We start from the raw sequence: 7,698 nt of genomic DNA, 5'->3' as shown, positions 1-7,698 counted from the left end.
GGATGGTGATAGATTCATGACTATATACGATGGATGGTGACAGACTGGTGACTGTATCAGATGGATGGTTATAGATTCATAACTATATAAGACGGATGTGGATAGATTGATGACTATATGAGATGGATGGTGATAGATTCATGGCTATATGAAACGGATGGTGATAGATAAATAACTATATAAGATGGATAGTGAAAGATTCATGACTATATGAGACGGATGGTGATGGATTCATGACTATATGAGACGGGTGGTGATAGATTCATAACTATATAAGACGGATGGTGATAGATAAACAACTATATAAGATGGATGGTGATAGATTGATGACTATATGAGACGGATGGTAATGGATTCATGACTATATGAGACGGATGGTGATGGATTCGTAACTATATGAGGCGGATGGTGATAGACTCCTGACTATATACGATGGATGGTGACAGACTGGTGACTGTATCAGATGGATGGTTATAGATTCATAACTATATAAGACGGATGTGGATAGATTGATGACTATATGAGATGGATGTTGATAGATTCATGGCTATATGAGACGGATGGTGATGGATTCATGACTATATGAGACGGGTGGTGATAGATTCGTAACTATATGTGGCGGACGGTGATAGATTCATGACTATATAAGACTGATGGTGATAGACTGATGACTATATCAGATGGATGTTTATAGATTCAAGACTATATGAGACGGACGGTGATAGACTCACGTTTATATGAGGCGGATGGTGATAGATTCATGACTATATGAGACGGATGGTGATAGATTCATGATTATATGACACGGATGGTGATAGATTCATGCCAAATAAGACGGATGGAGATAGACTCATGACTATTTAAGACGGATGTTGATAGATGCATGACTATATGAGACGGATAGTGATAGATGTATGGCTATATGAGACGGATGGTGATGGATTCATGACTATATGAGACGGGTGATGACAGATGAATGACTATATGATACGGGTGGTGATAGATGAATGACTATATGAGACGGATGGTGATAGATTAAGGACTTTTTTAGATGGATGTTTATTGATTCAAGACTATATGAGACGGATGCTGATAGACTCACGTTTATATGAGGCGGATGGTGATAGATTCATGACTACATGACTAGGATGGTGATAGATATATGACTATATGATACGGATGGTGATAGATTCGTGACAAATAAGACGGATGGTGAGATACTCATGACTATATAAAACAGATAGTGATAGATTTATAACCATATAAGACAGATGATTATAGATTGACGTCCACTTAATACGGATGGTGATAGATTCATGACTATATGATACGGATGGTGATAAGTTCATGACTATATGATACGAATGGTGATAGATTCATGACTATATGATACGAATGGTGATAGATTCATGACTATATGATACGGATGGTGATAGGTTAATGAATATATAATATAGATGGTTATAGAATGATGACTATTTAAGACGGATGGTGATACACTCATTACTATAAAATACGGATTGTTACAGAGTTATGACTATATAAGACGGGTGTCGATAGAATGATGACTATATAAGACGGATTGTGATAGGTTCATAACTATATAAGAGGGATGGTGATAGATTCATGACTATATAAGTCGGATGTTGATAGATTCATAACTATATAAGAGGGATGGTGATAGATTCATAACTATATAAGAGGGATGGTGATAGATTCATTACTAAAGAGGGATGGTGATAGATTCATGACTATATGAGACGGGGGGTGAGAGATTCATAACAATATAAGAGGGATGGTGATAGATTCATGACTACATTAGACGGATGGTGATAGATTCATAACTATATAAGAGGGATGGTGAGAGATTCATTACTAAAAGAGGGATGGTGATAGATTAATGACTATATGAGACGGGTGGTGAGAGATTAATAACTATATAAGAGGGAAGGTGATAAATTCATGACCATATGAGACGGATGGTGGAAGATTCATTTCCATATGAGGCGGATTGTTATAGATTCATTACCATATGAGACGGATGGTGATATATTCGTGACTATATAAGACGGATTGTTATAGCTTCGTAACTTTATGAGACGGATGGTGATAGATTCATAAGTATATAAAGCCAGGTTCACACAGTGCCGATGATGCCTCCCGTTTGAGATCAGACGGCGCTATGACACGAAAAGTGAAAAAGTCGGATTACTTTGCTCAATAATTTGGAATGTGCTATCATTGTCTGAACATCCTACGGACCGAGAAAGGTCTAGAAAGGTCGGCCAAGCGCTCCCGACAGTAAGATGCGTCCCGTTATATTTGGAAAACCCAGCCGAGTTTGTCTATTCAGATTACAATCGTGACTATGTCGTGACAGATTCTGCTGAATCGGATCAAAATCGTCACACTGTCCTGTGTTGTCTGGGCGGTGTCCTGTGTTGTCTGGGCCGTGTCCTGTGTTGTCTGGGCCGTGTCCTGTGTTGTCTGGGCGGTGTCCTGTGTTGTTAAGCGGGCATGAATTGTTCATTGTCGCTTCTTGTCGATTGAGTCCAGATTGCGTCCAGATCTTGCCGAATGCGAACCGTTTATGTCGGTTCACTGTCCGGTCACTGTCTGATCTCTGTCGGATCGCATTCAGGAGAATCGAGACGCTGTCGGGACAGATTCGGTCGTTTTTTTACCATGCGGAAGATACAAATCGGATCAGATTCGGATTGAGAACGGTAGAATCGGGGCAAATTCGGCTGGAAATCGCTGAATCGGGATGCTAACAATATCTGATTGTTTGTACTCCCGTCACGAATCACATGATCTTGATCAGACTTTTGACAAATTTTAATCGGGAATGGTCCTATCAAGGACGGCAGTAAAAATCCTGAATGTGTGACTGAGCCCTAAGACGAATGGTGATAGATTTATACCTATATGAGACAGATGGTAAAACCAAATGTGATCGTAAGACGGCATTAAGTTGTGTCCAATTTGTCATACAACTGCATGGTTTGGAAGTACTAACAATGTGCTACTGCTTCGTGAAAAGCTGATATTTTGATCCAGAGAGCGACTGATAGCCTTTCGAGTAAATGACTGTGCTACACCAGCATCTAGGGCTGGACATTCATAGTTCTACCTTCATAGCACAACAAGCAATCAGTCAAATGGTACTCTAATCAAAATCTTAAGATAACTACCATAGTTGCTATTTTAGAAACAACAATTATTGTCGTAAATTGCATTCGCAACTGAAATACATCCCATATTTCTTATCATTATTTTGTAGTCCGTGTGTATATCACACACTGTTTATTTGTTCTACGTCCAGGAACTTCATACTTATCTGTAATAATTCCTGATTTGCAGGCACGCGAAAAGCTGTTTACGGCATTATCATATAAGTCACTTTATTTACGAAGACAGGGGTTAACTGTTTTGGCCTCCATCCTGTCAAATGTCGATTATGCAGACTGAGAAGTGTAATGGCTGATCGAGTACAGATAGTGACACTGAAATCCATGTCAGCTGCCAGTCACTGCGACATACTGAAACTTGCACGCTTGTGATAAAGTTTATTATTTTGATACACTTTGGCTGCGTATTTAGACAACACTGATAAATGGTTTACAAAAAAGTATGTGAAGTGTGAATAAATGGCGTTAATATGTTAACGAGCAAATGAAGTTATCTCCGCTTTGATGATGCGACGAGGGTCCCCTGACGATTGCTGTGCACACCTTTGTGCTATTCAACCAATGTTAAGATTTGCACTTAACACTTAACTGAAAGAAGCACTTACATTGGAACATGACGCTTCATGGCAGTTAGGGTTGGAAGATCGTCCACCACAAATTCGGCACATCTAGTAAAGGGTGGAAAAAGCTTTTTTTAACCCATAAGCAAACCAGCATCCACCCGTTTGAGTAATCTCCGCATCCCACCATCCATCCGCATATCTGTCTTTCATCATTAAATCATCCACTCGGCTATCTGTCCTTCAGCATCCCATCATCCACCACCTATCTGTCCTTCAGCATCCCATCATCCACCCGTCTATCTGCCCTTCAACATCCCATCATCAACCCGACTCTCTGTCTATCTGACCTTCAGCATCCCATCATCCACCCGTCTATCTGCCCTTCAACATCCCATCATCAACCCGACTCTCTGTCTATCTGACCTTCAGCATCCCATCATCCACCACCTATCTGACCTTCAGCATCCGATCATCCACCCACCTATCTGACCTACAACATCTCATCATCCTCCTGTCTATCTGACCTTCATCATCCCATCATCAATCCGCATATCTGTCTATCTGTCCTCCAACATCCCATCATCCACCCGTCTATATGTCTATATGTCGTTCAACATCCCATCATCAACCCGTTTATCCGTCTATCTTTGCTTCATCATCCCATCATCCACCTGTCTATCTGACCTACAGCATCTCATCATCCACCCGTCTATCTTACCTTATCTGACCTTCATCATCCCAAACATCCACCCGTCTATCTGACCTTTTGGCAACCCATCATCCACCCGTCTATCCATCCAATCATCCGTCCGTCTATCTGACCTTCATCATCCCATAATCCATCCGCATATCTGCCTATGTGATCGTAAGCGTCCAATCATCCACTCGTCTATCTGCCCTTCAACATCCCATCATCAACCCGACTCTCTGTCTATCTGAACATCAGCATCCCATCATCCACCACCTATCTGATCTTCATCATCGACATCCCATCCATCCACCTATCTGATTTTCATCATCCCCGTATCCACCCGTCTATCTGTCCTTCAGCATCCCATCATCCACCCGTCTATCTGTCCTTCAACATCCCATCATTCACCCGTCTATATGTCCTTCAACATCCCATCATCCACCCGTCTATATGTCTATATGTCGTTCAACCCGTTTATCCGTCTATCTGTGCTTCATCATCCCATCATCCACCTGTCTATCTGACCTTCATCATCTCATCATCCATCGTTTATGTGTCCTTCAGCAACCAAACATCCACCCGTCTATCTGACCTTCATCAATCCCCCATCATCCACCCGTCTATCTGACCTTATCTGACCTTCATCATCCCAAACATCCACCCGTCTATCTGACCTTTTAGCAACCCATCATCCACCCGTCTATCCATCCAATCATCCGCCCGTCTATCTGACCTTCAGCATCCCAACGTCCAACAGTCTATCTGTCCTTCATCTACCCATAATCCACTCGTCTATCTGTCCTTCAGCATCCCAACATCCACCCGTCTATCTGACCTTCAGCATCCCATCATCCACCCGTCTATCTGACCTTCAGCATCCCATCATCCACCCACCTATCTGACCTTCAACAGCCCATCATCCACCCGTCTATCTGTTTGTCTGACCTACAGCATCCCATCATCCACCCGTCTATCTGACCTTCAGCATCCCATCATCCACCCACCTATCTGACCTTCAACAGCCCATCATCCACCCGTCTATCTGTTTGTCTGACCTACAGCATCCCAACATCCACCCGTCTATCTGACCTTCAACATCCCATCATCCACCCGTCTATCTGACCTTCAGCATCCCATCATCCACCCACCTATCTGACCTTCAACAGCCCATCATCCACCCGTCTATCTGTTTGTCTGACCTACAGCATCCCGACATCCATCCGTCTGTATGTGTAACTGGCCTTCAGCATCCCATCATCCATCTGTCAATCTTTCTATGTGAGCTTAATCATCCAATCATCAACTCGGCTGTATGTGTAACTGAGCTTCGTCCTCCCATCATCCACCTGTCTATCTGACCTTCAACATCCCATGATCCACCCGTCTATCTGTCCTTCAACATCACATCATCAACCCGTTTATCTGTCTATCTTACCTTCAGCATCCCATCATCCACCCGTCTATCTGACCTACAACATCCCGTCATCCACCCGTCTAACCTTCAGCATTCCACCAACCTCCTGTCTATCTCATCTTCATCATCCCATCATCCACCCGCACTATCTGTCATTCAATATCCCATCATCAACCCGTCTATCTGACTATCTACCCTTCAGCATCCTATCACCCACCCGTCTATATGTGTAACTGACCTTCATCAACCCACCATCCACCCGTCTATCTGATCTTCAACATCCCATCATCAACCCGTCTATATGACCTTCATCATCCCATCATCCACCCACCTATCTGACCTTCAGCATCCCAACATCAACCTGTCTATCTATCTATCTGTCCTTAAGCATCCCATCATCCATCCGTCTATCTGACCTACAGCATCTCATCATCCACATGTCTATCTGAACTTCAGCATCCCAGCATGTACCCGTCTATATTTCTATCTGTCCTTCAGCATCTCATCATCCGACCGAATACCTGTCTATCTGACCTTCAGCATCCGATCATCAACCCGCATATATCTGTTCTTCAACATTCCATCATCAACCCGTCTATCTGTCTATCTGACCTTCAGCATCTAATCATCCACCCGCCTGTGGGTCCCTCATTATCAGAACATCCACCCGTATGTGTGTTCCTCATTATCCCAACACTCAGCCGTCTGTGGGTTCCTCATTATCTGAACACCCACCCGTCTGTGTGTCACTCTTTATCTGAACACTCATCCATCTGTGTGTCCTTCATTATCCCAAAATCCACCCATCTGTGAGTCCTTCATTATCCCAACACCAATACGTCTGTGTGTCATTCATTATCTGAACACCCACCCATCTGTGTGTCCTTCATTATCCCAAAACCCACCCGTCTGTGAGTCCCTCATTACCCCAACACCCATCCGTCTGTGCGTCGCTCATTATCTGAATACCCATCCGTCTGTGGGTCCCTCATTATGCCAACACCCATCCGTCTGTGTGTCCTTCATTATCTGAACACCCATCCGTCTGTTGGTCCCTCATTATGCCAACACCCATCCGTCTATGTGTCCTTCATTATCCAAACACCTATCCGTCTGTGGGTCCCTCATTATCTGAACACCCATCCGTCTGTGGGTCCCTCATTATGCCAACACCCATCCGTCTGGGTGTCCTTCATTATCTGAACACCCATCCGTCTGTGTGTCCTTCATTATCCCAAAACCCAACAGTCTGTGGGTCCCTCATTATCTGAACACTCATCCGTCTGTGTGTCAGTCATTATCTCAACACCCACCAGTGTGTGGGTCCCTCATTATCTAAACACTCATCCGTCTGAGTGTCCTTCATAATCACAAAACTCACTGGTCTGTGAGAACCTCATTATCTGAAAATCATCCCTCTGGTCCCTCATTATCTGAACACTCACCCGTCTGTCGGTCCCTAATTATTTGAACACCCAACCGTCTATGTGTCCCTCATCATCCCAACACCCAACCGTGTGTGTGTCCCTCATTATCCGAACACTCACCAATTTGTGTGTCCTTCATTATCCGAACACCCACCCGTTGCTTTTTCCTTCACCGATCCGTCTGTGTGTCCTTCATTATCCCAACACCCACCCGTATGTGAGTCCCTCATTATCCGAAGACCTATCCATCTGTGTGTCCTTCATTATCTGAACACCCACCCGTCTGTGAGTCCCTCACTATCCCAAAACCCACCCGTCTGTGGGTCCTTCATTATCCCAACACTAACCCTTCTGTGGGTCCTTCATTATCCCAATACTCACCGTTCTGTGTGCCCTTTATTATCTGTGGTTC

This window comes from Haliotis cracherodii, unplaced genomic scaffold (genome assembly GCF_022045235.1).
Source record: "Haliotis cracherodii isolate W230 unplaced genomic scaffold, xgHalCrac1.p SCAF_6, whole genome shotgun sequence".
NCBI lineage: Eukaryota > Metazoa > Mollusca > Gastropoda > Lepetellida > Haliotidae > Haliotis > Haliotis cracherodii.
The sequence above is the reverse complement of the archived record's forward strand: the minus strand, read 5'-3'. Positions refer to the sequence as shown.